Source organism: Schistocerca nitens, chromosome 7 (genome assembly GCF_023898315.1).
Source record: "Schistocerca nitens isolate TAMUIC-IGC-003100 chromosome 7, iqSchNite1.1, whole genome shotgun sequence".
NCBI lineage: Eukaryota > Metazoa > Arthropoda > Insecta > Orthoptera > Acrididae > Schistocerca > Schistocerca nitens.
This window is the reverse complement of record NC_064620.1, coordinates 93492721-93515121: the sequence shown is the minus strand read 5'-3', so window position 1 is coordinate 93515121 and position 22401 is coordinate 93492721. Positions and strand designations below refer to the sequence as shown.

Below are 22401 nucleotides of genomic sequence, written 5' to 3'. Positions count from 1 at the left end.
ACCTTCAGTGAAATTAAAAGCAAGGGTGGTAAGATTAAGAGTGCAACGGGAATTCCACAGCTGAATGCAGAGGAGAGAGCGGCTAGGTGGAAAGAGTACACCGAAGACCTCTATCAGGGGAATGATATGTCTGATGTGATAGAAGAAGAAACATGAGTCGATACAGAAGATATAGGGGTTCAGTATTAGAATCAAAATTTAGAAGAGTTTTGGAGGACTTAAGATCAAATCAGAAGCGATAGATAAAATTACATCAGAATTTCTTAACTCATTGGGGGAAATGGCAACAAAACAACTGTCCACGTTGATGTGTAGAATGTGTGAGTCTGCTGATATACCATCTGACTTTCGGAAAAAGTATCATCCACAGAATTCGAAAGACTGCAAAAGCTGCGAAGTGCGAGAATTACCGCGCAATCAGTTTAACAGCTCATGCTACGAAGTTACTCACAAGAATAATATACAGAAGAATGGAAAAGAATATTGGGAATGTGTTAGATGACGATCAGTTTTGTATACGAAGACAGTAACTTGTTCTCGAAAGAACAGTTACTGTTGATGACCGTGCGGCTTTTCCCTGGAATAAATGATGACTAACTGACACCCTAAGCAGCCGACAGGTGTTGTTGATATACCTCTATGTGGACAGCGGAAACTCTTACGGGAATCGCCAAAGCGTGCGCGAGTAATGAGTGGGTGGGCAAATGTCTATAAGGTACAATACATATGTAGAATTGTGGACAGTTGGGAATGTGAGTCTCACGGGAAGCGTGCAAGGGATAAGTCCCTGCAGTCGCGCTATTCATCTGTGTCCTCGGTGGCTCAGATGGATAGAGCGTCTGCCATGTAAGCAGAAGATCCCGGGTTCGAGTCCCGGTCGGGGCACACATTTTCAGCTGTCCACATCGAGGTATATCTACAACATCTGTCGGCAGCTTAGGGTGTCAGTTAGTCATTATTTATTCCAGGGAAAAGCTGCACGGTCATCAACAGTAACTGTTCTTTCGAGAACAAGTTACTGTCTTCGTATATATAGTTAAAGGCTACCCAGCCATTGACCTTTGTCTGTGCAAATGCGCACAGGTTGCCCAAACTCTTACGGGAATCGCCAAAGCGTGCGCGAGTAATGAGTGGGTGGGCAAATGTCTATAAGGTACAATACATATGTAGAATTGTGGACAGTTGGGAATGTGAGTCTCACGGGAAGCGTGCAATGGATAAGTCCCTGCAGTCGCGCTATTCATCTGTGTCCTCGGTGGCTCAGATGGATAGAGCGTCTGCCATGTAAGCAGGAGATCCCGGGTACGAGTCCCCGTCGGGGCACACATTTTCAGCTGTCCACATCGAGGTATATCAACATCACCTGTCGGCAGCTTAGGGTGTCAGTTAGTCATCATTTATTCCAAGGAAAAGCTGCACGGTCATCAACAGTAACTGTTCTTTCGAGAACAAGTTACTGCCTTCGTATATATAGTTAAAGGCTACCCAGCCATTGACCTTTGTCTGTGCAAATGCGCACAGGTTGCCCAAACTCTTACGGGAATCGCCAAAGCGTGCGCGAGTAATGAGTGGGTGGGCAAATGTCTATAAGGTACAATACATATGTAGAATTGTGGACAGTTGGGAATGTGAGTCTCACGGGAAGCGTGCAATGGATAAGTCCCTGCAGTCGCGCTATTCATCTGTGTCCTCGGTGGCTCAGATGGATAGAGCGTCTGCCATGTAAGCAGGAGATCCCGGGTACGAGTCCCGGTCGGGGCACACATTTTCAGCTGTCCACATCGAGGTATATCATCATCTCCTGTCGGCAGCTTAGGGTGTCAGTTAGTCATCATTTACGATCGGTTTTGCTTGCGGAAAGGTAAAATAACGATAGAGGCAATTCTGACGTTTCGGTTGATAATGGAAGCAAGACTAAAGGAATATCAAGACAGGACTCATACGGTTTGTCGACCTAGAAAAAGAGTACGGCCGGCCGGAGTGGCCGTGAGGTTCTAGGCGCTACAGTCTGGAGCCGAGCGACCGCTACGGTCGCAGGTTCGAATCCTGCCTCGGGCATGGATGTGTGTGATGTCCTTAGGTTAGTTAGGTTTAATTAGTTCTAAGTTCTAGGCGACTGATGACCTCAGAAGTTGAGTCGCATAGTGCTCAATCCCATTTGAACCAAAAAGCGTACGACAATGTATCACGTTTTCGTAGTCAGCCCTCATGTGTTCACTTATCTTTTGTTTAAATTTGTAATTGATGTGAGCACACTTCAATGAATACGCCATACCTTCAGTTGTATCGTTACTGAGATAAGCATAAGTTTATTCCTTTGCATGCATATTACAGCAAGTGTGAGGTGTGTGTGTGGTGCTGAGAACTTCTAAACACGTGTTGATCCTGAATGTTGAGCGTGACTACTGTGACGATTTTTTCTTGCGAATACGTGTCACACTTTATAAAGTTGAGGAGCAGCGACGGCACTCCCCGCATAGTGAATTGGTGCTGGATTTGAGTTCTGCCCACAGTTGTATCATTGTACGAGCCAATCTACTGGGGGTTTGCCGGTATTTAATTGTATTGTCATTTATTACTGTGCACAGTGTTGGGTGAATTAAATAAAACTTCCTTTTACTTGCGAATGATGTTTATTTCATGACGGTGATCGTACCATTCCCCGTGTTCCTTGCTCAACGCCGATTTCAACTTTTCCTTTGCAAGTAAATTAAAATGTAATGAAAATTATGAAACAGTTTAGCGACATCATTATTTACTTACCATTATTAGTCGTCCTCTCTGTGAGCGCACTTCGCGGTTAGGGTCAATGACTCTCAGTTAACTGATATCGCACCGAAATGCGAACACATGTGTTGCTCCGCCTGGGTAAGCAGAGGGCAACGCCATATAGCGGGCGTGAGGGATTGATCGGGCGCTGCTTGAGCGGTGTTTGCTGAGGCGTGTCGGCAGATAGCTGTGGTACACATCGACCCCTCCCAAGGGGCGCGGGCGCTGCTGCTGTCGGTGAACGGGCGCGTGTGCTGACAATGACCTGCTGTCCGTCCCATGAAACACATCCCGATTTCCAGCGAGCCGCGTCAAACTGCTGCCTTCGATCGGGTAGTAAACATCTGCGTAAGCTTAGCACGCCATTCGTGGCAGGTGTACTGAACGGAGACTGTCTATAGTTTAATACTGAGTCAACAGCTCTATTCGAAGAGTTCTGCTGCAGTAGTTCATTTATTGGCCACATTCTTTCGTTTTGTTTTTGGCTGAGAGGTAACTCTCATCCAAGGGTGCTGCTTGTCTAAAATTTAATCGACAGCAGGAAAATACTTTAATAAATACCTACGTGGGCAAATGAGATCAGAAACTGAGCGAGTACTAGTTTGTCGTTGAGGGTTGCGTACATTAGAAACCAAGGCGCCACTATTATATCAGTAGTACACTGGATTCCTTTCTTCTTTCAGTAGTGTAACGACACTGTAGTAGTGTCCCTTTTGCAATATTCACCATTATCGAGGTGAAACATAAATAAAAAAAGACTGTATGTGACTCAAAATGAACTGCAAACATCGATTTATCTGCGAAAGGTAATAACACTAACTGTAAAAATATACAATATAGATCGATAGATGCAGAAAAGACATTATTTTTATTGTATGAGATTATAATGTGTAAGTAGTTAAAAGAAGTATTATTATCTTTGTAAGAGTATAGAACACAATGCAATGCTCATTCTTCTGTCTAGTCTGTTTTACTCTGTTCGTTCTGGTGTTAGCTGGAATAAGGTACGCAAGCTATTGTGCTGCGCTAGCATTTGTTTCTGTCGTAACGTAATTGCAAATATTTAATGGTGTAAACTGTGTCCTAGTAGGAATATATTAGTATAAAGTGATCTCCGTATGTTATTTCAAGAACCTACGCCACGTTTATATTATGAAAAGAATATTTAATGGAATTATTTAGCATGTTTCCAGCTGCTACGGAGAGCGTAACAGTGATCTATGACTGTTAACAGCCACCATTACGCGGCACACTTAAAATATTTTTTCACAGCACAATGTTTGATAGCCGGAGCGGAAGAAATTATGTAAAAATATTCAGTGAGATTAATTGAAGGAATCCAGTGAAATAATTTTATTAAAACTTGTCTATTTTCTGTGATTAGTAATAATTTCAGATTAGTGAAATGGGGCTGAGTAATACTACGCTATTGCATTTACAGTAATTTGTAGGGAGCCTGGCGCTCGATAAAACCAGATATAATACGTAATTGGCAATCTACTAAATTCATTATTTTGCTTATTATATCTCTTTTGTATTTTTTTGAAAGCTAAACGTAAAAACTAACTTCACTAAAAATCAGTAACAGATCCCGATAAATCAAAGGACAAACAAATTTACTAGGATTGTGTTTCCTCCTAAAATATATTAGTTACACATTATTTTTTTAAGAGGTATAATAACTGGTTTCTCCAGGTGGTACTTGATAGATCAGTATTGATCGTCCCTGGCTAAATCTCGGCGATAGTCGGTAGAGCGATGATACTGTTATTAGGTAAAGACGACGTTACAAAAAACAGTGCTGAACTGAACTCTTGACGTGTGTGTGATATTTACTTCACCAATTGTGACCAATATTACGCTACTCGTCGTAATTAACTCGTTTATATTCGATGGTTTAACAGTTGCTATAAAAATATTAATGATAAGTTCAATTTAGTTCCACCGACACCTACCTACCTATAGTTTGGTTGTAATTGGAAGGAGAATCAGCACTGGTCGTATTTTTTTGTTTTATTATCCGCAAATCGATTTTCGGTCACTTAGTGACCATCCTCATTGCTGTAATATACAATTAAAATTGGTAGGCACTGGTATCAACAAGCTTAGAGTGATTATGTGATCGCTTTAAGCTTGTTGATACCAGTGCCTACCAATTTTAATTGTATATTACAGCACTGAGGATGGTCACTAAGTGACCGAAAATCGATTTTGCGGATAATAAAACAAAAAAATACGACCAATGCTGATTCTCCTTCCAATTATATCGACTATTTGGTCGTGGCGCACAGAACACTCCATGGAGTCGCCAATCAATAAGTTTGGTTGTAATTTCAAATGTCTAATAAGTCGTAACATTGCGATTGCTTCCTAACGTCAAAGAGTTTCTATGTATGCGCCGAGCGCTTCAGTCAAATGTTATCGCAGTTATGTCTCTAAACAATTTTGTAATTTGGAATCACAAATGCGTAAATTGGCACGAAAGGGTGGTTTATTTCCAATAACAATCACGTCCTAACAAGGCCGTGAGGAAGAAGCTTTCCCAGGTTCCCCAGTTCCAGAGTCCATTTACAATTACGAATGAAGTTAATTGTCTATCACTGTTCAATGCCTAACTAGAGTTGAGTTCGAGTTATCTAATTAAAAAGTTCACTTCAGTCTAATATAAGGTAGTCCACTATCTGAACTCAAAACGATGTTACAGTTGAAGTCAATGTTTCGTTTCTCTGCGTCATAGTAGATCGCAATTGTCAATCCCCGCAAAACACTCTAACCGCGCCTACATATACGAGTATTCAAGCAAGTCGGACGAGCTTCGGCTAACTCTCGTAACGTAGTGACAATGGATCAAATTTTCCTTAGCCATTACTCACTATTCTCAAAGAGTACTCACACGAAGTATTCTTTAGGATCGTTGGTTCTACTTTGCTAATTTTAATTATAATGATTTTGTGATTTACTATGATTTTGAGTTTGAGTTTACTGAGATTCTATCTTTCTTTTGTAAGTTGCTAAATTACTAAGTATAAGGTTCTTGTTTCAATTACTGGTTATTATCCAAATAATAGTGTTAAATGGCACTTTGGTTACTTGTTCACTTTTCATGGAATTTGGAACTCGTTTTGGGGAAATTTTTGGGGTATTGGTTGCTATTTTTTGTTTTTTCATTTTTCGTCCGAGGAAGTCGCATTACAGTAGTTTCTCAAGTTTGACGAGTCTGAGAAAGGTGGAGTAGCGATCTTTCCTATTCGTCGTCTCGTTCCTTGTTACTAAACTGCGGGCGGGTGAAGAACAGTGACTTAGCACGGTGGCTGAGCGCATGACCTTGCTGTTGTAATGTAGGTCTGGTAGGGTGAAAATAGCCTCTATCGCAGCTGTGTTTTGTGAGACTGTGCAATGTGTAAGAGACGAAAGTTAAGTGATGATGTTTACGTCGTTGAAAATTTGCTCCGTAACAGGAAGAGTAACGTCTGCAAAAAATTCTATGTTGTAATCCTCACTGTAGATGGAAAAAGTATAAAGTTCGTGCAATGCAAACAAAACGTTTTATTCTTGTTGCAGGTGGCGACTATGGGGAGGTGTGACAGATGGATGGTGTGTCAGGCGGCACTCTCGCAGTTCGCCACTATCCGGTTCCTCAGGTAAGACGAAGTGGTTGTAACGTGTGTACGCCGGTGAGCGCAGTAAAAAAAAAAAAAAAAAAAAAAGGTTCAAATGGCTCTGAGCACTATGGGACTTAACTTCTAAGGTCATCAGTCCCCTAGAACTTAGAACTACTTAAACCTAACTAACCTAAGGACATCACATACATCCATGCCCGAGGCAGGATTCGAACCTGCGATCGTAACGGTCACGCGGTTCCAGACTGTAGCGCCTAGAACCGCTCAGCCACCCCGGCCGGCGCGCAGTAGAAGATGAGTGACTTTCAACCATTTATTTCTGCAAATAAACCTCTCCTTTAGCGATGCTACGGCGGTTCTCTTGCCGCTGCTTGTCCGGGTGCTCCGCGAGCGGCCGGCAGCTGCGTCTCCACTCTTCGCACTCGAAGAAGATGGTGCGTGCGCACGTGTCTTACACACGCCAGCGTAGCAGTTCCTCGATCCCCTGTCGTAGCTGTGGTTCATCTCTGCTCTCTGAACCTCGATGACGGTTGCAGTGTGGTCGAAAAGTGCACCGACCCTGGCCCGCCGTGCAGGTAGGACCCGTGGTTCCGCTGACGTGTCAGGAACGCTAATGTCCTGACCCAAGTTGACACGGAAGACCTTCAGGCCTTCCCATCTCCGCTGGAAGCTGTCAGCAGCGCCGAACTCGTGACTGGTGCTTAAGGAAGAGGAAGACATCTCTCCGGCAGCTGTTGGCGGTGTTGAGTACAAGCTGGAAATCTGCAACAGACTTGTACCCAGCATTAATACCGTTTCAGGGAATCGAGTTCGCGTGTCCTGTACACCATCCATCCTTCTGACCAACTGCCTTCTGAACTCAAACGCTGGAGTAGTTATAGTGTGAAATTTCTTCTGGTGTTGACTCAACGTCACTCGAAATGACCGCATAGGCTTTCCTAATACGAATATAACAGTGATTCATATCGCGTCCTATTTGTACTGAATTAGTCTAGTCAGACATACGTTTTATAGATATGTGTTAACAGGGATAGTATGTTGTTGTTGCTGTGGTTTTCGGTCCAGAGACTGGTTTGATGCAGCTCTCCATGCTACTCTATCCTGTTTCAGCTACTTCATCTCCCAGTACCTACTGCAACCTACATCCTTTTGAATCTGCTTAGTGTATTCATCTCTTGGTCTCCCTCTACGATTTTTACCCTCCACGCTGCCCTCCAATACTAAATTGGTGATCCCTTGATGCCTCAGAACATGTCCTACCAACCGATCCCTCCTTCTAGTCAAGTTGTGCCACAAATTTCTCTTCTCCCCAATCCTATTCAGTACCTCATCGTTAGTTACGTGATCTACCCATCTTATCTTCAGCATTCTTCTGTAACACCACATTTCGAAAGCTTCTATTCTTTTCTTGTCCAAACTATTTATCGTCCGTGCTTCACTTCCATACATGGCTACACTCCACACGAACACTTTCAGAAATGACTTCCTGACACTTAAATCTATACTCGATGTTAATAAATTTCTCTTCTTCACAAACGCTTCCCTTGTCATTGCCAGTCTACATTTTATACCGTCTCTTCTTCGACCATCATCAATTATTTTGCTCCCCAAATAGCAAAACTCCTTTACTAACTTAAGTGTCTCATTTCCTAATCTAATTCCCTCAGCATCACCCGACTTAATTCGACTACATTCCATTATCCTCGGTTTCCTTCTGTTGATGTTCATATTATATTCTCCTTTCAAGACACTATCAATTCCGTTCAACTGCTCTTCCAAGTCCTTTGCTGTCTCTGACAGAATTACAATGTCATCGGCATAACTCAAAGTCTTTATTTCTTCTCCATGGATTTTAATACCTACTCCGAATTTTTCTTTTGTTTCCTTCACTGCTTGCTCAATATACAGAGTGAATAACATCGGGGAGAGGCTGCAACCCTGTCTCTCTCCATTCCCAACCACTGCTTCCATTTCATGTCCCTCGATTCTTATAACTGCCATCTGGTTTCTGTACAAATTGCAAATAGTCTTTCGCTCCCTGTATTTTACCCCTGCCACCTTCAGAATTTCAAAGAGAGTATTCCAGTCAAGATTGTCAAAAGCTTTCTCTAAGTCTACAAATGCTAGAAACGTAAGTTTGCTGCCCTTAATCTATTTTCTAAGATAAGTCGCAGGGTCAGTATTGCCTCACGTGTTCCAACATTTCTACGGAATCCAAACTGATCTTCCCCAAGGGTGGCTTCTACTATTTTTTCCATTCGTCTGTAATGAATTCGCGTTAGTATTTTGCAGCTGTGGCTTATGATACTGATTGTTCCTAAATTTTTACATCTGTCAACACCTGCTTTCTTTGGGATTGGAATTATTATATTCTTCTTGAAGTCTGAGGGTATTTCGCCTGTCTCATACATCTTGCTCACCAGATGGTAGATTTTTGTCAGGACTGGCTCTCCCAAGGCTGTCAGTAGTTCTAATGGAATGTTGTCTACTCCTGGGGCCTTGTTTCGACTCAGGTCTTTCTTTGCTCTGTCAAACTCTTCACGCAGTATCATATCTCCCATTTCATCTTCATCTACATCCTCTTCCATTTCCATAATATTGTCCTCAAGTACATCGCCCTTGTGTAGACCCTCTATATACTCCTTCCACCTTTCTGCCTTCCCTTCTTTGCTTAGAACTGGGTTTCCATCTGAGCTCTTGATGTTCATACAAGACATTCTCTTTTCTCCAAAGGTCTCTTTAATTTTCCTGTAGGCTGTATCTATGTTACCCCTAGTGAGATAAGCCTCTACATCCTTACATTTGACCTCTAGCTATCCCTGCTTAGCCATTTTGCACTTCCTGTCGATCTCATTTTTGAGACGTTTGTATTCCTTTTTGCTTGCTTCAGTTACTGAATTTTTATATTTTCTCCTTTCATCAATTAAATTCTACATTTCTTCTGTTACCCAAGGATTTCTACTAGGCCTCGTCTTTTTACCTACTTGATCCTCGGCTGCCTTCACTACTTCATCCCTCAAAGCTACCCATTCTGCTTCTACTGTCTTTCCCCCATTCTTGTCAATTGTGCCCTTATGCTCTCCTTGAAACTCTGTACAACCACTGTTTTAGTCACTTTATCCAGGTCCCATCTCCTTAAATTCCCACCTTTTTACAGTTTCTTCAGTTTTAATCTACAGTTCATAACCAATAGATTGTGGTCAGAGTCCACATCTGCCCATGGAAATGTCTTACAATTTAAAACCTGGTTCCTAAATCTCTGTCTCACCATTATATAATCTATCGGATACCTTATAGTATCTCCAGGATTCTTCCACGTATACAACCTTCTTTCATGATTCTTGAACCAAGTGTTATCTGTGATTAATTTATGCTCTGTGCAAAATTCTACCAGACGGCTTCCTATTTCATTTCTTACCCCCAAACCATATTCATGTACTATGTTTCCTTCTCTCCCTTTTCCTACTACCGAATTCCAGTCACCCATGACTATTAAATTCTCGTCTCTCTTTACTACCTGAATAATTTATTTTATCTCATCATACATTTCATCATTTCTTCATCATATGCAGAGCCAGATGGCATATAAACTTGTAAAACTGTAGTAGGCGTGGGCTTCGTGTCTATCTTGGCCACAATAATGCGTTCACTATGCTGTTTCTAGTAGCTTACCCGCACTCCTTTTTTTTTATTCATTATTAAACCTAGTCCTCCATTACCCCTATTTGATTTTGTATTTATAACCCTGTATTCACCTGACCAAAAGTCTTGTTCCTCCTGCCACCGAACTTCACTAATTCCTACTATATCCAACATTAACCTATCCATTTCCCTTTTTAAATTTTCTAACTTACCTGCCCGATTAAGGGATCTGACGTTCCACGCTCCGATCCGTAGAAGCCAGTTTTCTTTCTCCTGATAACGATGTCGTCTTGAGTAGTCCCCGCCTGGAGATCCGAATGGGGGACTATTTTACCTCCGAAATATTTTACCCAAGAGGACGCCATCATCATTTAACCATACAGTAAAGCTGCATGCCCTCGGGAAAAATTACGGCTGTAGTTTCCCCTCGCTTTCAGCCGTTCGCAGTACCAGCACAGCAAGGCCGTTTTGGTTAGTGTTACAAGGCCAGATCAGTCAATCACCCAGACTGTTGCTCCTGCAATTACTGAAAATGCTGGTGCCCCTCTTCAGGAACCACACGTTTTTCTGGCCTCTCAACGGATACCCCTCCGTTGTGGTTGCACCTACGGTACGGCATCTGTATCGCTGAGGCACGCAAGCCTCCCCACCAACGGCAAGGTCCATGGTTTACGGGATAGTATAACACGAAGAAAAACCAGTACTCCAGCAGCGGCAGCACCGTACTGGTCCTCACTGATGGCTACCTCTGGGTGTCCCATGAAAAAAGTGGAAGGCAGTGTTTGTTTGGAATGACTGCAGCTACATATAGAAAAAACAAACGAAGTTGCAGATATCTGTCAATAAATCAGAGAAAAAAACTCCAGGCGACTCTTTGGAGGGCTACCCGGTATATATAGAATACTGACTGCTAACTGATCATTCAGTGTGTTGGTAAATAATACTCGTCATACCCAACAGTTGTGTGTATAGTGGCAAAGTCGCGAGTCCTTAGTTATACATGCAGACTCGTATACTCGCTCTCTTTTCTACGATGGTAACTCAAGCGACGAGTCTTCAATGTAATGTGCAGTGTTGGAACTGGCGAGTCGGAGAAGGCATCATTGGACCTGCTAGCGAGTTTAAAGTGTGTGTATGGTTTGAGGTTTTCGGGCGCTAAACGGCATGGTCATCAGCGCCCAAACCCATAGAAACAGGAACACATGCGGTGAAGGGACGAAGACGGACAGCGAACAAGGAGAACGGCTAAAAGACACAGACCTGACGCAGTTCCAAATCCTCACATACAGAGCCAAAACAAGAGGAGAAGAAACGCACTAAAAAAGGAAAGGAAACACAAGGAAAAGAGAAAAGAAATCGAAGTGAAACAAGTAGGTAATCGTGACTGCCGGACCTCTTACCTTAACCTGGGTGAGCCAGTCACCCAGCAGCACATTAAAATCCTCTCCCTAAAATCCGAGGCAACAAATTGGACAGGACACAAAACCGTAAGACCTTAACCACAGTCGTTGCGTCGTCTTGCAAAATAGAGGGTAAATCCGGTGGCTAGGAAACCACCGCCCTCTGGTCAGAGAATAAAAGACAGTCAAGTAAAATGTGGTGGACAGTAGTCTGGACGCCACAAGCACTGCAGATTGGGGGGTCCTCCCGCAGGAGTAAAAAAAACCATGCGTTAAGGGACTGTGCCCGATGCGGAGGCGAGTGAGGAGAACCTCATTCCGTCTGCATGACTGGTAGGACGTACGCCATGGCCGCGTGGTGGCCTTGACCAGACGCAGCTTATTTTCACCGACTGCCAGCCACTCCTCTTCCCATTGACGCATAACACGAAAACGCAAAAGGGAGGTAACAGCATGGAGGGGGACGGCACATTCAACAACATGAGGGAGGGAACATGCATCTTTGGCAGCCACATCCGCCAGTTCGTTTCCCCTAATACCCACGTGCCCCGGCACCCAGCAGAAAGAAACCTCCTTCCCCTGCCGTTGCAGGTGGAGTAGGGCATCATGGATGTTCTGGACGACCGTATCCGCTGGGTACAAGTGTTGCATGGTCTGAACGGCACTCAGGGAGTCAGAACAGATGAGAAACTTAAGACTGGGAACACATCTCATCTGCTCCAATGCCTGCAAGATCGCGAACAATTCTCCATCAAAGATGGTAAACGCCGCAGGAAGCCGTAACTTGACGACTCGATCAGGGAAAACAACAGCACAACCAACAGAGTCCCCCTGTTTAGAGCCATCCGTAAATACTGGTACGTGGTCGGCATGCTGGTTTAAAGTGAGAATACAGATCTCATTTCTGGTCTCTAGTGAGCACACAGAATCGATATTCAGATCACGTCAGTGTGTTACTGGACACGAAGAAACTGATTAACTCAAGCAGTATGACTGTCCCTCATTTCAGAATTGCAGCATATCGTCAGGTAACGCTGCAGACATTCTCCTTAGGAAAACAAACATCTGTGCAGACCACATAGACAGTTTCCCCAGAAATGTTATCTACACTACACGTAAGCAGCTGAGAAACAGCGAACAACTGCAAGTGTTTAGGCAAGCTTTGATAGCGTCCCTACTTGATAAGTACCACAGCTATAATTGGTAAAACGGAAAAAATTTCAAAGTACAGAGGTGTACCTGTTCAACCAACCATCAAAGTCATTTCCCGGTAAGACTCTACACTAGCGTGCAATAGAAGTTCGAAGGTTAAAGAATCTAAAAACTGCAGAGGCAGAAGGTGCTCAAGGTATGGTGCGACCCACCGCTAATTCTTCTCCTGTGCAGCCGGCCGATGTGGCCAAGCGGTTCTAGGCGCTTCAGTCTGGAACCGCGCGACCGCTACGGTCGCAGGTTCGAATCCTGCCTCGGGCATGGATGTGTGTGATGTCCTTAGGTTAGTTAGATTTAAGTAGTTCTAAGTTCTAGGGGACCAATGACCTCAGATGTTAAGTCCCATAGTGCTCAGAGCCATTTTTTTTTCTTCTCCTGTGCCAACCTCTTTATCGTAGCGTAGCACTTGCACCATGAAGTATCCGGGACTTGGAACATTTCCGCAAGAAACGCAGGAGCAGTTGTTCGTCTTCTTCGTCTTCTTCATTTAATGAATCAACATAAATTGTCTTCACTGACAGTCACAAAAAAGTAACAAATTTTGTAACTAGTTCCTAATAGTTCACGACCACACAACAGTACTGTGAATACAAGTCCTGGTTAAGGAAACAATGTAAAGAAAGCTTCTGCAGTGAGTTAGTTCTCCAATAGTTTGACTACCGAATGTTTAAGTCCTCGCTCTCCTTGAGTGGAGCACACTGGAACAGACAAACACGTAAATTTACAGATTCTATAGTTTTGCCAAATGAGTCTGACAGAGTACCAAAAGGTCCGCGAGCATGTTACCGAGGTCTCTTGGCGGCGAGGGCGGCGTGCGGTCGAGGCGGCGATGGATCGGGAGCAGACTTCTTCTCTTGGCAGGCTGCGTCATACTACCGTAATCGGCGAGGGCACAGACCTAAATACCCGCTGTGAGGAGGCACACTCCCTCCTGATGGCTGCAAGTGACACTGGCGAATACAGCAAAAGGTTTATGGCAGGAGCGGTCTCTCCTGCTCATTTACGCCCTCTGTGCTTTGGTCCAATGTTCGCGAAGGCCCTCTACGTGGTGGCGCCAGAACGTCGCGTAGTCGCAGTGCTGCGGTGTGTTGCAGTGTGGCGTCAGCGCCTGGCGGCTTTTGCGACTCGCCATACCCTGCGTCCTAAATTACGTGTTGTAGGTATTTGAATCTTCCCCTAAAGCTTTTATCTTCTGCAGCTACCACTATTGTATTTGAAGTTGTTCCCTGATGTCTAAAAACATGTGCTGTCATCATGTCCCTTGTTATCGTCTGTTTTTTCCATACGTTCCTTCCTTCGCCGATTCTGGGGAGAACCTCCACAGTCCTTATCTGTCCTACTGATTTTCATCATTCTTCGTTATCTCTACATCTCAAACGCTTCGATACTCTTCCGTTTCTGTTTTCCCACTGTCTTTGATTCACTACCATGCAATGCTGTGCTACAAAAGAACATTCTTAGAAATATTTTTTCCTTATTTTGGTTCAAATGGCTCTGAGCACTACGGGACTTAACTTCTAAGGTCATCAGTCCCCTAGAACGTAGAACTACTTAAACCTAACTAACCTAAGGAAATCACACACACCCATGGCCGAGGCAGGATTCGAACCTGCGACCGTAGCGGTCACGCGGTTCCAGACTGTAGCGCCTAGAACCGCTCGGTCACTCCGGCCGGCTTTCCTTATTTTAAAGCCTACGTTTGATACCAGTAGACTTCCCTTGGCCAAGAATGCCCTCTTCTTTTGCTAGTCAGCTTTTTGTATCCGCGCTGCTTCGTTCGTCATAGGTCATTTTGCTTGCAAAGTAGCAGAATTACTTCGTCTGTTTCGTGATCATCAATTTTGATGTTAAGTTTCCCGGTACTTTCTGCTACTCCTCATTAATTCCGTCTTTCTCCGTTTGCTGTCAGTCCATATTGTGTACTCATTAGACTGTTCATTCCATTCAACAGATCCTGTAATTTTTCTTTACTTTCAGTAAGGACGGCAATATCATCAGCGAATCTTATCAATGATATTATTTACCCTAAAGTTTAATCCCACTCTTGAACTTTTATTTCTGTCATTGCTTTGAAAAAGTGTCAGTCAATACACCTTTCATACGGTTTTGTGGTTTTATTTTTCGTGATTTGATCACGTCGGCAGAGTACCTTTTTCTCTCTCTGTTTTTTCTCATGTTCTACATGCCAGGCAGGAAGATCATGCTAAGAACTGAAACTGAGCCAACTTTATTCTCATTTTTATGACATTTGTTATTCAGCACACTGTTTACCTATAACCACACGTCCTAAATATGGATGATAGCTGATGTTCGATTTACATGTCAGATTTTATTTTAAAGTATGATACCCAAGTAGAGGCACAAAAGTGTACTCTAGAGGGAGCTGCTGTGCTTTGCTGGACGATACTAGGTTGGGGTGTCAAAAGTACCTCTTTATTACTCTCCAACAGTTCGTATTAGTGGCTCAACTGCACATGTGTCAGATGCTGGAAGGTAGCATCAATCCACAGACCTCGGTGTCAAAGCGATGTCGGAAGTAATCAGCAGCCGCTACGCTCAGTGTAGCCCAAGTGCTGTGCCACTTGCTTGGCGAATGCTGCCTGCCGGCTGCAGAACTTCGAGGGTTGTTCGGAAGGTAACGAACCATCGTTCGCGAAATGAAAACCATAGTGAATATCAAAACTCTTTTCTTTACACAGTTAACTACACCTCCCAGGTACTTCTCTACATGATCGCCGCTCCGACTTAGACAATTGTCGTAGCGTTATACCAAATTTCCAACACCATCGTCATAGAAGGCAGCCGCCTGCGCTTTCTGATAATTCTCTACGCTGGTCTATAGAGCGTAGCCAGCGCCCAAGTGTTGTCTTCGTATCCAGTGTTTCATGTGGACAGAGATGATACTCAGGACGAGCCAATTAGGGCTGTTTTGTGGGTGATCGAACATCTCCCACCGAAAAGGCTGTAGGAGAGTCTTCACTGCCCCTGCAGAGTGCGGCTGAGAATTGCCATGAAGAAGGAAGTGCGTGGCAGTTGTGTTAGATGGGCTGCATTCACTAAGGCGAAGCCTCTCAGCGGGCCCTCCCACTTGGCGGGAGACATTGTTGTTCTAGGCACCTTTACTCACTCACAGTGCGCTCACAACTGAAAAGAGCATCTCGATGCGATCGACGGGCATACTAGAGACACTGCCCAAAACGTATGTGAAAAGCCTCGTCGTATTTTCACAGTGGTTTCCATTTCGCGACCGATCGTTCCTCACTTTCCGAATAGCCCTCGTACATCTGGAGCTGATGCGGCAGACTGGCACCACAAGGCTGAGAGCGGAACAGACTGGCAGCCTGCTCCAAATGTGGCAAGTGATCGGAGTTCAGCAAACATCTACATCTACATCTACATCCATACTCCGCAAGCCACCTGACGGTGTGTCTCAGTAATACTCCACGTCTTCCAAGCCAAAATGTTAGCATCTGGAAAAGCTTCAAGGCCACCATAATCTGCTTGGTTGTCCCATACAATAGCCAGTGTGAGCCAGGTACTGCCTCCAAACACAGCCTGAACATCACAAGTGAAGTTCAGATGCAGTCCACAAAAAACATTTTGACCTCCAATCAATTTCTGTTTATTAAACTGCACAGCCAAGTCAATATCAATCGCCTTCAAACTGCGATACACTGGTTGGAGGTCCAAATGTTTTTCGTGGACTGCATCTACATCACTTGTGATGTTCAAGCTGTGTTTGGAGGTAGTACAAGGTTCACACTGGCTGTTATATGGGGCAACCAAGCAGATTATGGTGGCCTTTAAACTTTTCCAGATGCTAACATTTTGGCTTGGAAGACGTGGAGTATTGCTGAGACTAAAGGACTGTTGGCTTAACAGCCTTATGATACGCTTGTTCCAACCCCGGTCTGGTGTGTGGCTGGTGGGAACTGTCGTTGGCAGATACCCAGTGGCTTAATGGCTAGGAGAGGCTCAGTTCGATCCTCGACCGTGTTGTGGTTTGACCCTGTGGCAGGTTGTCCTGTCAAGGTGACGACGACGGAGTGGCGACGCCATGGCAGAAGCCACTGTGATGTACGCTGACTGATTGACTTGCCGCTTCGATGGCCTACCTGGCAGGAGTGCCAGTATTGGTACACGCCATGCTGCTGCAAGCGTCACGTACACCACATGCCGAAGTACAAAATTTTTAACTACTTGATCGAACAGTGTGCTGCCAAGTCATTTTTTCCAACAGTCACAATATTTGGGTGATCAGTTATGTACGCTGACTAACTGAGCTACTGCCGACGCTCGCCAACTTATATCCACTCCCCACGCGAGCCATTCCCTCTGCAGCCGACAGCCGAGGGCGCGTGTCAGCGGCCGCTTGGGCGACTGCGTCGGTGTTTGTAGTAGCGTGGCTGTAGTTGCTCCGTACACACGAGCCACTAGAGCTTTGTGTTTGCTACTGGCCTTGTTAATTAGACACAGTGCTGCTTCCCAAGCCTTGTTAAGATTGTAGCCGCAGCCCTAGTTGATAAGATTGACCGTAGCGCTAATTTACATGGCTTTTATAACGACACTGTCTCAATGTTTAGCAAGCTGTGCTAGAATAGTGGTATGTTCGTATTCCATCTCACGATTCTCTGACAGGCAGTGATCTGTGACCGCTGACTTGTTGCGATACGTTAGTCGAGTGTGCAGCTGGTGTTCTCGGCATCGATCTTTGATAGTGCGCAAAGTTTGTCCAATACGAGTATATGCCTTGCCACATTAGCATGGAATCTTCTATACCCCGCCCTTCCACTAACTGGCTATCCCCAACTCTGACCGTGTTTTATTAGAAGGGCAAAAGACATTTCTTACTCGATGATTTTTCAGTATGCACTCGATTTTGCCCGGTAGCGCGCCAGGTACGGTATAAAGGACGTGACTGTCACTTCCTTCGTGACTTCTTCCGTCTACACTTGTTGTACTGTAGTGGCGGGGCGAAGATCGTACTGAATCTACCATGTTGAGTAATATTTTTTTGGAACACAGTTCTGAGACCTTCCAATTCCTGCGGGAGACTCTCTGCGGCTGAGATGCAGCTCATCCTGTGTACTTGTGTTTTTAGTACCCCATTCCTCTCCGTGGAGTGTTGGCAGCTGTCTGCTTTCAGATACAGGTGAGTGTGCGTTTTCTTCCCATACATACCGTTGTTCAAAGTGCCATCCCTCTTCCCTCGACCATGACGTCCAGAGATGTTAGTCTTCCTCTTCGGTCTCTACAGTGAATTTAATGTTGGGATATACGGAGATAAGATGTGCAAGGAAGTGAAGGAATTTGTCCGTTTCATGTTGCCAGACGAAGGACGTCTCATTCACATAACGGAAGAATCATTTGGGTTTCCATTTGGGTGACGTCAGGGCTTCTTCCTCGAAGTGTTCCATAGACGAAATGGCAACTGTGTTTATAGCATTCTTCATTAACTAGAACTACTTGTTTGGTGGGGTGAAATTGCTTGAAATATTACGCAGACATAGTTCTGTCTTTTCTCTTTACCTATTCGAAGAAGCCAATAAACACTTTCTAGAAGTAAAATATGCTCTTATTAACTATGAAACGTCCCCTTTTGAACAATTTTACAGAACTGTGCTTAACCTGACACACAATATTTTTAGCGCAACGCAATCTGACTTTCAAAATTCCCTACAAAAGAATGGTCCTGACTAACATTAAACTATACCTTTCACAAATCACTTACCTCACAAAAATCTTCGCTGCTCAAGCTACTGCAATACAGCGAGCGCCACTACTGCCAGCTAAATAAAAGATTCAAACTATGGAAGGCACTAACTACTGATAGGGATAGTTAGCAAATGAAAGATATTAATAGAGAACAAACAATGTATTTACCTTGATATCATCATATATATAGCAGTTCATGACAAATTACAAAACTCCGCCATCTCTCTCCCCACATCCACCACTGCTGGCGGCTCACCTCCAACTGCGCAACGCTACGCGCTGTTCACAGCCAGCTGCCTAACACTACAATGGCGAGTATTACAACAATGCAAAGCAGCCACAGACTGCACACAGCACAGCCAGTGATTTTCATACAGAGGTGGCGTTACTAATAAAAAAACCTAAACAGCCTACTTACATAGCCCCCATGCTACCCACAAAAAATTTTACAAATTGGTTTGGGCACTGGGCAATACATATTTGTTAAAATTTTTCATAATCGTGATTACAACAACAAAGAAATCAAATGCACACACTTATTGATACAATGTTGGTCAAAAGCTAAAATTTTCTCACAGTCCATAAAGACAGTCCTGATCATTCATCATATTGCAGTGTTTTTCTCAAAGTCTGAGCAGTAAAAGGAAATGCACACGGAAGTAGTGGATTTCCATGCAGTCTTGAAGAAGTAGCGTTGTCCTTCCAACGGAAAGACAGTGCTGACTCTTGACATGCTGACAGGTAATGGGCCACAACAGAGCAAACCCACAGTGGAGTCAGTCGAAGTTTTGAAGAGTATTGGTGGGTAGGTCATCACAGAGCAGACCCACTGTAGTCCTGGTAGAGATTACGGTATTGGTGGGCCACCAGAGGCGCAGACCCACTGCAGTCCTTGTAGAAATAATGGTACTGGTGAGTCATCAAAGGTGTAGACCCACTGTAGTCCTTGTAGAGATGGCCAGCAGCCATCTGTTGTGACTGTGCAGGTACACAATCACCATCGAAGAGTCTTGCGGGGAATAGAGCAAGTCCATAAACCACCACTTGTGCACTCACAAAGTTTTTGGAATTTTCCTTAGAACCAGCAATGCTGTTATCCAGTCCTTTGCTGAATTATTAATACACGTGCAAACACTAACAGTCCCTACTTCTCACATATTGTCCATATACTATGACCAACAGAAATGTGTGCAGTGAAATGAATGCTTACAAGTTACTTAGTTTGATAAACTGGTGTCAATTACAATTTTATAACATGAGAATACAATTACAAAGATACAAAATACATCATTAAGGAACATAACAATACAGATAACACTTGCAGTAATACAGGCTTTACAAAAGAATAAAAATGTATACATCAGTGTTACATAAATAATGACATAAGCACATACATAAAAGATTAGAATAACCCTCGAAACATCAACTTCACACATGAGCAACAAAACAGAACAGATAAATAATGTCTAACATCTCTACAAAGAAAATAACATATTATTAATGCCAATTATATTTGAGGATAACAGCATTCCTCATCATAGTGAATGTACCTTAGTATTAGAAGAAGAAAAAAATTCTATGAAACTACACAGAGACAGGAAGAAAACAAATACACAAGGGTACACAAACACATAGGGGAATAACACAATGGAAAGGACAGGGTTCGTTTTCAGTGTAACATTTGGTACTGCAGTCCAACCTAAAACTTCATTCCATAGATCGTTCCTCTTATTTCGACATTTGCACCTGCCAAAAAAATCCTATCCAAGCATGCTTTCTATATTCTGTTCACATATTTCTTACCTCATTATTTATTTACCATTATCTTACCTCATCATTTATTTCCAAGAAAATCCTACCTAAACCTGTTGTCCCTAAACCCTACTTTTTTGGTTCATATCCTCTTTCAAAACACTATTTTGGCCAAACCATTTTCTTATAGCTTCTCAAAGCATTTCTTCCAATCCATCATAGCTAGTTTCTTATATAGTCTACCCCCTCTTAAGCTAACTTAAATCTACTGAGCTCAGATATATATACCAATGGACGAGGCAATGCAGCATCACATAAAACAATTAATATAAACAGCAATGAAAAAAGACGGAGATTTGCGAAGCAAGCAGCATTAAGAAATTAGCAAAGCAATTGTAATATTACAACTAATCTAAGGCAATGTGCAGCAAACAATAAAAATAAATCATTAGTAAAACTGGCTTAACAGCGTAATACAAAGTCAAATTCAGTAACATTATGCCTGGCAAACAGCATAACTTATACCTAAACATGACATAGCTTAAGCAGAAAAAAATAGTACACTAAAGATAACAATGCAGATAAGTGAAATGTATAATCACATCTTAATGTCTAAGTAATTAAAGTGGTGCACCACAAAAACTAATTCTACAAAAAAATTACTCAGTAGTTGAAAAGAAAATTCCGTATGCAATTCCTGTGAAGGGAAATATCTTTTTATGCTCCTTCGTTTTTTTTGAATAGATCATAAAATTATTTACTGGATCTGGAGACAGAAAATATTTATATTAGTACATCTATAAAATTTTATTTTAACCAGTGCTGCAGTGCAGCTAGAAACTAGATATTAAACAAAATGAGTAAATAAATACATAAAGCAAGCCATATGGCATTTCTCTCAATTCTCGTAGATAGACACTTGTCCTAATCAGGTGTGCAGATGTAAGAATGTTTCCAAGTTATTATTAGCGTCTCGTATTTACGATGCTTTCTACAAAGGAACGTCAATAGCGAGGATAATGGCCTCCCCTTTTTTTTTCTACCTGTGCCGCTGGAAGGCTAATGGCTTTTTTTTTTTTTCGGGCCGCTGTCGCCCAGGTGGGTGCCCGCGACGCATTACGTGCAGGTGGTCACTTAACTTTCGTACGGAAATATTTACGACAGCAGTTTCCACTACAGTGGCAGTCTTATATAAAAAAAAATTCACAGGTTAAGAATTTGCGTTACCAATCTGTAGAAACAAAATCCTATAAATATAAGTGTCCAAAAAAAAAAAATTCGTCAGCATTGTGATACATTCACGCATTTACACACATTTCATAACTCTTAAAGTACAATTCTTGGTTTCCAACATCCTTTTTCCCTAACCACTACTCATTATTCCTTACTTTATTACACTTATACATATTCGTCGACACGTCTTCAATATTTCATCTTAGAAATCCATAGCATAATCAAATTACTCATATACGGTAGCATCATCTTATTGATCATAAACATATCTCAACAGCATAATACACATCGTCGTCATAAAAATAACATCATAACACCTCAGTCAAATCTCTCAATCGTCGTAGCTTTCTGCAATAATATCAAAACCTAAAAAAAATTCTCTGCTCATTTCAATGGTGTCATCGACCTCAAACGTACTTTAAAGATCATGATCCCATACCAAATACATCATTCAAAGCTCTCATAATATCACAATGGTTCTGAAAAAATATGAAGGGTTCACAAAGTACATACAAAATACAATTTCATAAGTGTGAAGTTATCCAACTGTGTAATTGCGTAAACATCTGTCACTGACGTAGTAAAAAGAATGTTTGTTTCTCTGTCAAATAATCAGATAGCTGTGTAATTCTGTGTTAGAGAAATATGGTACCGATGTGTAAAGTTGTATAAGCAAATACCATATTAGCTAGGGCTCCTTGTGCGTGCCAAACACATGGTACACAAAGTAGGCGTGTACCCCCCTGAGGATTAATGTAATTATACCCTCAGGTGTTACAGATTACAGAAATGGAATGAAATGTATCACGGAAAACTTTCTTTGCAATTCAAAAATCTTTAAAAATAAATGTTTTAAGTACAAAATTAATCACTCAAATACGTGTCCTGTAGCGCTAAATGCGCGTCATGTTGTAAGATAATGTCTGTGGAAGTCTCGTAGTTATCGTCCTCCGAAAGCTAAGTTCTGCAGAAGTCAATGTACTTTCCTCATGATAAACAAAAGTGAAATGCTTTGCGTATAGATATCTTAGTTATTACGCTTATTGTTGTGATGAAGA

The 22401-nt window shown here is 42.7% G+C and overlaps 1 non-coding gene across 1 annotated transcript; it reads left to right on the top strand.

The window, feature by feature from the left end:
• Positions 1–811: 811 nt before the first annotated feature.
• On the top strand, positions 812–885 carry Trnat-ugu (transfer RNA threonine (anticodon UGU)). The gene has a single exon. It is a non-coding gene; the product is annotated as a tRNA-Thr (tRNA).
• The last annotated feature ends 21516 nt before the right edge of the window (positions 886–22401 follow it).